This window comes from Lygodium microphyllum, chromosome 15, assembly GCF_053477565.2.
Source record: "Lygodium microphyllum isolate KBCC chromosome 15, Lygodium_microphyllum_v1.1.10, whole genome shotgun sequence".
Taxonomy (NCBI): Eukaryota; Viridiplantae; Streptophyta; class Polypodiopsida; order Schizaeales; family Lygodiaceae; genus Lygodium; species Lygodium microphyllum.
The window spans coordinates 125,440,539-125,450,692 of record NC_141149.1 but is presented as its reverse complement, the minus strand read 5'-3'; positions in this window follow the sequence as shown (position 1 = coordinate 125,450,692).

Genomic DNA, 10,154 nt, shown 5'->3' with positions numbered 1-10,154 from the left:
GCAAGGGGTTTTGGCACCCAAATCCATCGGTTGCCTGCATAATACCCTTGAGCCCGAAGCAACGCTTTGGATATCCATCGCGGCGTTGTGCTAACTCCCCATCGATGCCTTCGCTTATAAGGCTTGGGCTTCTTCCGTGGTCTTCTATGATATTTGTAAGTCCAAACCCTATTCCTGGCCTTGTCTCCTGACCTTTTTGTTTCAAGTATGGCCTCACTCACTGGTTCTCTTCATTCAACCTGCGCTTGTATCAACTCTTTCAACAACTCCTTGCTCTCATTACTAGGCTTGCTTGGTACGTCAGAATGCTCCTTTCCCTTCCTTCGAGGTTTGGTGAGGTCACCCTTGCTAAACGTTGTGATTATCCTCACACCTGGTAGTGTTAGGTGTATCCTCTGTGCTATATAGTCGGCTTCACACTTCGTTGCCTTTTTGAAGGGCCTTCCTAGGAGGATTTCCTTTCCACAATTCTCGCTATTTGGAGGAACATAGAACAGGACTGGCAAGCTTTCTGTTACAATAGTTACAAGGATTCTGCACTTCCCTAGAAGTTCTTGTGGGTATTCCCCGTAAGGGTTAAGAGTTTCATCAGTCGGTTTGAGCTCTGGTTGACCTAGTAGAGTCCATGCTTCGCAAGTCAAGATATTGAAATCTGCTCCTTCATCAATGAGAGCATCAACACTATGCTCTCTTTCTGCGGTGAGTTTGACCCTAAGATAAGCAGGTGGTACTATGTCTTCATCTTTCAGGTCCTGGCTTGTAAATTTAAGCCTTCTGGACAGATGCCCTTGAGTTCTCGACTGCACGACCAGATGTGGATTCTCCACTACTGTCTTGGATCGTCAGTGCAGTGCTATTCAAGGTACATCTCTCGTCAAGAGTGTCATGTCTAGTCATCTTCGCATTTGTAGCTTGCTGAAGTCGCATTTTGCTCTGACTAGACACGGTTTGAACACAATGTACATGTGTACTTGTGGTGTGGCCTTTTTGCCCTTGATGGCTAGATTGGCCCATTGAGGTTCTAGGGTTTCTGTTTCTCTCTGTTTGGGTATGGGCTTTTGGTTGCTCTACTGCAAGTGAGACTCCATGCTGGTGCAGAGACATTGCTTCACTAGGGTCCAATTTGAAAGACCTGTTACTGCGCGTGTTTTCCCTCCAACCTTCTCGGGGGAGGTGCGGAGGGAGCAGAGGGGGCAGAGCCCCCTCTGCGGGGGTCCGGGGGGGGCATTCCCCCCCGGCCCACAGGGTCGTTACGGTAGACGCCATATGCAATTCGGAGGACCGTTTATAGCCAAATTTTGAACTACGTGCTCTAAGTTTCAGGCCAGTGATGGATATGTGATGTGCCTTTAGCTCTACGTGGTCTTTGGGGTCAATTTCGGGGTTTAGATGCGTCATAATCTATGTTCTGGATACCTATCCGATTTTGACAGTTTTTGGTCCGATTCTAAGATGTCCGATTATCAGAATCGGACGTCCAATTTTGGGTGGGTCCAATCGGCCCAGTGGTCCGATTTTGGTCACGTCCAATTCTGGGAGTTGGATCAAAAAAGTGGTCCGATTCTAGTAATCGGATTGGACAGGGTAGTCCGATTCTGACTGGTCCTGTCCCATTCTGACTGGTCCGATTCTGGGTGGTCCGAGTGTCCGAGTGTCTGAGTATCCAAGTCTGACGGGTTGGTCCGATCGGACAGTTGTCCGAACGTCCGATTCTCAAAATCGAACATCCGATTCTGGGACTTGGACGGCCTGGTCCGACGGCGCGGACGACGGCCTGCGAGTTGCACACGATGCCTCTAGGCTGACGTCTACTACACCAAATCGTCCAGCACCTTCCAGATAGGTCCACGACACTACAAGGGAATGCCAGACATGCCTAGAACCACTGTGGTGCTTGAATCGAACGGCACTCCAAGGATCTGTGCCCCTATTTCCCTGTTTTAGCCTGTTATACAGCAACAGAGAACCCTACTGTTTGTTTCTTTTTCTTTGTTTTTTCCTATCCTAATGCATCCAATCACAAAGTAAATTCCTACACTACTTAATTCCACAACATAAATCTCAAGAAAGCAAAACACCTGTGTCTATCTCATGTGTAATATCCTTCATTTTAGAACCTATGTCTTCCTTTTTCTTCTTATATGGTAGCACATTTAGAATATTGTATGTTATCTCATCTATAAGAGGAATTGGCTCTACAATCTTGGAGAATCTATATCTTAACCTTCTTAAGATAATCATATCCTTTCATAAGTGTCAACCTATGTGCATTGGCAACATGAATGTATACATCCTAGAAAAACTCAATCAAGAAGTCTTATATAGCCTCTTGGATACACTTGAGTGTACTCCTTGTTTACCTAAAATTATTGAGACTATGATTATCACATATCTCCATAACCACCCTTTGGAATGGCAACTTTGGAATCACACTATTAAGAGTCTTTATTGCCTTTATGATCTCTCTTAGACATCTTATAGCTTGTGAAAACCTTCTCTTATGCTTTGGTGGTGGCTTGGATGGCTTGGAAGATTGATGAATCTTCTGAGCAATATTCCTAGGATAAAAACTTCTACTTCCTTATAGTGGCATTTGTTCTAGCCATAGCTAAACTTGCTAACTACACAAAAAAGTCATGGCAATAGAGTCAATAACCCATCATGTCAACATTGACATATGAAATAAGAAACCTACCATGCAACACATACACATCTATGAGAATCACATTCCATAGGACATGCTTCAAAGGAACATAACTAGAGTTAGGAAATGTATGAAACACAAAAAACATGTATGTTAAGCAAAAGCAAGCAACTACTTTCACATTTCACACGACAGCTCTATAGAGTTCCTCCAACAACGAGTGAAACACGAGACCAAGTTGTTGAGGGTTGAGATGATTGTGTTTTTGGTTATTTTTTGTTGGATTTTTGGGTGATTTGTTAATTATTTGAATGATGATTGATTGGTTTGGAAGTGTTTAAGAGAGTTTTAGATAAGGTTGAATAGGTTTGAGAAGCTAATGATATTTTTCAATGGAGATATGATGTGCTAAAAGGTTCTATTGAGTGCCTAATAGGTTTTGTTTAGCTTTTGTTTTATTCTGATTTCTTTCTAAATAAGAGGTTGGAATAATGATTGATGGAGTTTAAGAGTATTTGGAAGCTTATTGAATGATTCTTGATGGTTTTGAATGATTTTAGTTGACCTAAATGCTTTTTAATGACCTTATGTATGATATTGTAGACCTTCTATTAAGCTTCTGTAGAGCCTCTATCTATGTTTTGTTTTTACTCTCTATGCCTCTATAACTATTCTGTGGGATGAATGTGTAGCTTGGGAAAGTTTATAATCTTTGGAAGAGATGAATACAAGCTCAAAATAGCTCAAAGAAGTGGAAGAAGTAGCTAGTGAAGACTTAAGTAAAGATTGAAGTGATAGTGACAGTGTTGAGCTACGAAAGGACATTGTAGTGGCTCTAGTAACCCTTCATGTTAGGCATACCACTTGGGATGGGTATCCACGACCAAAGAGGGATTATGGATGATTATTCATCATTATTCCAATGTACTACTAAGAGAGAGCATGTGTGAGAGAGATAGAGAGTGAGAGATAGTCAATTTTTCATGCAAAACAATGTGTTTATGAGTGAGAGATTATGAGAGAGACTATGAAAACTATGAAGATGAATACTATGCGATGATTTTCATTCAAACTGGAGTATTCTTATATGTTCTCTTGTTCTTTTGATGAAGAATGCGTTGAAATTTTGTTGTGATAAGTCCGTGGGAGAATTGTTATATGATGTTGTGTGAAGATTTGAGAAGATTGGTGTTGTTTTTCTTCTTCTGGTTTATTGAAATATGAAAAACATACTTGTTGATGATACAAGATAGATTTTCTTATAGTAGATTCCCTGTTTTTCTTGGTATCTCTCTTGGAGCTCCACAAGCTTGCACGAAAAACCACAATCAACAAAATTTACATTTCGTATGATAGGGGTGTAGATTTCCTCTATCAATGTATGAAATACGATAGAGAGCTACAAAATGAGACATAAACAGTGAAATTACATTTCATGTAATAGATTTGCTTCATAGCACTAATAAATTTAGGGTTTTTGGCCCATACCTTGTGATTGTTGAAGTGTTTGTCTTAGAGGATCGAGATTTGCTAATAAACTCTTGTTGGAGTTGGGGAGTTTTCTGGATTTGAAATGAGCCTTTGAAGGGGTTAAAATGAGCTTTTACTGGAAAGATTGGATTGAAATAATGGAGTTTATCTTAGCTCTAGAAAAATAACCTTGAAATAATTAATTATATTAGTTTGATTACACATTGAATCATTAAATACTTTTTAAAGACCCCAAATATTGTCTCATGTATAAAAATGTACCTTTTAAAAAGCAAAAAAATAGAAGCTCTCTTTTCAAGTTTTAAAAATATCATTTTTTGCATAAATGATAAGAACAACAACTCTATTATTAAATAATTTTTTTAAAAAAAACTCTTAAGAGTAGGATCTCATATAAGCTTTCCATTTTCAAACACAATCTTCTTGTATCTCTATAAAAGCTAAGCAAGTTCTCATGTGTCTTGTAAGAAGCTGGGAATAACAAATAAGTGTTAATAATGTTGATATTATGCCATGTCACACTGACATTGGTATAAAAGGAGAGAAGATGTAATTTTTCATATCTTTTTGACACATTAATACAATTATAGACTTTCTCTCCCTTCTTGCTCACAGCTTCTATGGCTTCCCCTTCTTTCTTGTCTTTCTCTCTCTAAATATAGTCTTTCTCTCTCCTCGTCACTCTTCTTCTCTCTCTTCCTGCAGTCTTTCTCTCTCTTCTACAGTCTTCTCTCTCCTCTTTCTCACTCCCTGGTTCTCTCTCTGACAAGTGGTATCAGAGCTTGAGTCTTTGATCCATTATTTTCTTCCATTTTCCTATCTCAAAATCAATTTCAGACAAAAAAAATGGTACAAGATAGTGACTAGTGGAGTACTGCAGGACACCTACAGTTAGTAAGAGACTACATCTGGAGATATCCAAGGTCAGATATGGCGGATAAAGGCTTAAATGGCTGGACGTCATCAAATTTTATGCAAAATTGAAGGTAACTAGGGTAAAGGATGGTTAACCGGGCCTAGTTTGGGAACAAACTGTGGTTACTTTGAAAAGAGGGGTTTCTCTTTCCCCTTTCCTGGAGTTTCCTGCAGGTTTCATGGAAGATCAGCCCTAAAGATCTGTTCATTTCTCTCAAACCCCTGAGTTTCTTGGCCAACTATCACATGGAATAGATTCCTCTGATCAAGATCTTCAGAATGAGCACAAGGTTGCTCAACTTTGCCACAGCCATGGAGCCAGAAACAGCCCCGAAAATTGTGGCGCAATTTTCGGGTTGATTCCAGCCCTGCCTCCTGCTCAGGTTGCTTCCTCTCAGCTCTGGCACTCTTCCTGGTCCCTTTCAAGCATAAATCCTCAGCAAGATGAAGGTTCTCAGCTCCATTCAAGGATTCCTCAGCCTCTTCCCAAACCCTAGGTGAACAGTCCATGGGCAGCCATGAAAGCTTCAGCCCAAGCTTTCATTTCTTAACAATTTCTTGAAGATTCTTCATCCTTTTAGCCCGCGGAATCATCTCAGCAAGGATTCTTCAACAAATTGCAAGGATTAAGCACGGAATGGTTAAAGATTGAAGATCAAGAGCTTTTATGGAGCAAAAATTTGGGGGAAACGGATTTAATGCTTCAATTTCAAGCATTTGAGGCTTCAAGATTGTTCTTAAGCACCGGATAAGCAAGCCTTATAGATTATTTTACCAACATTGGACAACCGGGGGCTCTATCAACCATATGAGATTGATCAAGTCATCTTCAACCATGTCAAAGGTACTCTTCTTCAATTCTTAGTCTCTCTCATTAATCCAATTGCTGAGCTTAATCCATTTGATTGAGAGATTAAAGAATTGAACATTATTCATCAAATTCTCAGCCAACCTTTGCTTGAATCCATCTATTCATGAATGCAATGCTTGCTTTATGCATATTAGTTCCAATCAGTGAATTAGAGGCTTCAATCTGAAATTTCAGCATAGTACTTGAATCCTATTGACTGAATCCATTGATTGATGAATTTGTTTACTCTAATCCAATTGATTGGCTGAATTTCTTTTGCCCAAGTTGAAATATTGTAAAAGGGTAGGTACTAGCAATCAGTGAGTCACTGAATTGCATCGGTAAGACCCTTCTCCTATCCCAATCTTTCTAATCTCAATCAATTGCATCTCATGAAAAGCTGAATGAATATTTCTGAAATGCATATCATGCTGATTGCTTAGAACACTAGCCTCTGCCATGTTGATATTTCCACCGAGAAAAAAGGTGGATGCCGGGGGAGATAGTGGGACAAAAGAGAGGTGACCCTCCCTCACTATCGAAGATCCCGAAGTGGTGCAACCAACCGACCCGAGGGGGAACTTTGCCCACCTCCCGGTAATTCGGAGCCCGTGTAGGGAGCCTGTCATGCCGTTTTATCCCTCACACAGGTACAACGTTTGGAGGATTGAAGATTGAAGACTTTCCAAGGACTAAAGTACCTGTAGGACCAAAATAGGGTAAAATAGGGAATTTACAGGTCACTTACAGGGTATTTACAGGTGGTTACAGGTACACCATTCATTGCTGAAGCACAGGTGCAGGTACTACAGGGTACCTGCAAGTCCTATATACCCTTTTGCAGGTTTTGGTAGCCATTTGGGGTTACTATCTTGCATTACAGGGTCAAAACAGGGCACTTACAGGTCTAGACAGGGTGCAGGACTGGACAGTTTAGACTCTCAAATCCAGCTACAGAATTTTCTTTCCTAAACTTGTTATAGCGTGCTATAGCTCATCTCGAAGAGGGCAATCTTAGCTTCGATTCACACAAAAAAGTTTTGAAATCGGAGTTTCCTAGCCAAAGTTATAGCCGTTTTTCTGACAGGGGGTACTGCAGGACTGCACTAATATGGCAGGACACAAAGGCAAAAATAAGGTCCAAGAGGATTATGCTCAGCAAATCAGGGATTCCATGATGGATAGCACACTTCAAGAGAACCCTGAAGAGCTTCAACAACAAGGAGAAGTCAGTTTACTCAATAGTACTTTGTGTGCCCATGAACAAAGACATAGGGAACGACATGAGGTCATCTTGTTGAGAAGGAGAAAAATGCTACAAAGAAACAAGCAAAGAAATAAAGGAAGCATAAGAGGAAGAAAGCAAAAGCAAAAGAAGCAGAGCAATTAGGAGCATTAGAAGATGAGATGTTTGATATACGTGAGGGGGTTAATACAATGTGTTTTAATGTGTATTGCTTCTTACTTGGTTACATAGATAAGAGAAACGATGTTGTTGCTTTGGACTCAAAATGTGTTTAGATCCTTAATGATAAAAGGAGAGAAGTAAATAACTTTATTCTTCTTACTAGATTGAGATATAACATATCAAAATTTATTTAATATTCTTATGAAAATAAATTGGCAATATTTTTATATATTCTTACTCTCTTATTGCTTTTACTATGTATATGATACATGAACTTCTTTTCAATATACAATAAAAATTTGAGATTCTTGATCCTTCAATCTCCCATTTCATCATGTAAGTGAGCTTGAAACAAACAGATTTGACCATTGGCTCAATTGAATTGATTTTGATACTTTAGAGCTTGTTTTGATTCCATATAATGACAAGTAACTAGTTTAGTATTTTGTCTAATTTCTAGAGATTTTATTATACTAAAGTATTTTGCTATGATTGTTTTCAGATTTCGTTGGAGCTTGATTGTCATAGACTACATTGAGAAGTAGTGTTTTTAAACCAATTCTTTGAAATGAATCCATGGAAATGCCAAGATGTAACTTAAATAATCTAAGGCTCTTTGATAATGTGAACTTTTATTTATTATAAGTACTCTAAATTTAATTAAATTTTAATATAAATATGTAAAAATATTTATTGAATCATTGCAAAAAAAACTTATTATGCATTGTGATATACTTGCATAAATAGAGTGTAGACAAGTTATAGTAAGTTTTTTATAAAAAAAATATCAAGATAGTTGATTCCATTAACTACCATAAATAAGTTGCATAATTTTACTTTGTATTATTGGTTGTAAAGCTCCCATTAAGATGAAAGACAAAAGAACTCTTAAAAAGTATATTTTCTCACAAAATAAAAGCTTTTGAATATTGTCTTGTAAGACCTCATGTATGTAAATCATGAAGAAAGCAAATACAAATTTGTTGTAATATCTTAACTTGTATTTATGCTGAAATTAATGAGGTATTTTCTTCAATATCATTGCATTGTATATTTTTCTCTCTTTTAATTGATATTTATTAAAAAATCAATATAGATTTTTGACATTTAAGAAGTGAAATGAAATATAAATCTACTATATATAACTTGATATATAAACGTATCTATTTGTTGTTAAGTTAAAATACAAATGAACATGGGAATTCAATATCTTTATTTGGTAAATCCATTCTCACTTGATGTAATGTATATGATAATCTAACATTTAGTATTGTAATAATATTCTCATTGAACCAAACATTAAGGTCCACAATAAGATCTTTGCTAAAATCCTCAAGATTCTAATCCAAAGCAAGTAGATTGCCACCAATATAATGCTATCTACTATAATAAAAGCTAAGGATGAAATTTTGAGTAGCAAACGTGTATTTGTAAGTAACAAAGTCTTGATAAATCTTAGAAATTATATTGCCTTCTATCATGGTAATCCAAACCTTATCGATAAATTATAATACATGATCATATACTAGCCTCGTGATTGATAACATGACCATTGATATTCTTATCTCAATATTGAAAAAGAAATCAATAATTACATTAATATGCATAAACAAAGGAATCTTACTTAGCCTACTTAAGATAGTAGATTTCAATAGTCTTTGTATCTCAAAATTTTTTTAATGTTTGTAACTCTCACAAGTGGTTGGACATGGCAAAGACTACTCAAGGCTTGTAAAATTAGATAAAGGAAAGAAAGATATTGCTCCCCACTAGCCATACTATATAGGAATAATATAAGAATGGTCATAAAATAATATTCCATTCTCTACAAGCTATGTTTTTCTCTTACCTTTGTACATTTCTTCTCCAATGAAACCATGCATAACATCAATAACATTAATAATAAACTCAATCGGCTTGCATTACTCAAGATTAGAAGGATAGAGATGTACAAGTAAAAATAAAACTTATCATAATAAAATCTAATACCAAGTTTAATAAAAGAAAAACATTGAGAATGAAATATATACAATTCGGTCTATGCAAGCAATGGAAGATTTGAAGCTCCAGGTTTCAAATGTAACTCTTTATGCATAACTATATATTGTAGTAAAATCTCTTTTATGTTATTCTTGTTTGCTTCTGAAATCTTTGATCCTACCCTTCCAAGTAGAGATGAAAAAGCTCTCACATCTCTATCTTTCCTACATTTTACTTGTTGCATGATAGTCTAACTATCTTTGCTAATAATAGTAGGAATCTACCTTCCATATCTTTGGAATGAATTGAACACAAATATAGATGTGATTTTAGAGCTTGGATGCCTTGTTGAAGGTTGAATTTTTGTTTTCATAGCGAAGAGAGGGGAGAGAAAGAGAGAGAAACAAGCTACCACAAAGGAAGAAAAGATATTAGAAGAACAAAACAAGGGAGGAAAAAATATGAAAATTTTGATTAGATTCAATTGTCATTATCATACAATCAATTCTAGATATGTAATGAATATAAAGTGACTGAGACCCTATGTCATTAATATAAAGGATGTCATAGTCATAATTATGAGATGTGAAAGTAAATATTCATAATAAAAATTTATAATAATATTATATCTATGTTTTTATAAAATAAATTTTTACATTTTCAAAATGGAACTTTTGTTATGGAGGCTTTACTCCCATTAGTCTAGAGCAAACTTTCTCTACACCTTAAAAGGCATTTTCGATTTTGGTAAGAGAAAGTGGTTCCTCCTACAGAGGTACCCACATCCTAGTAATCCTTGGATTCTTTGTTGAAATTGCCTCTATCACCAAGGAATGATTGTTCCATTGTTAGCCTACTATGAAAAT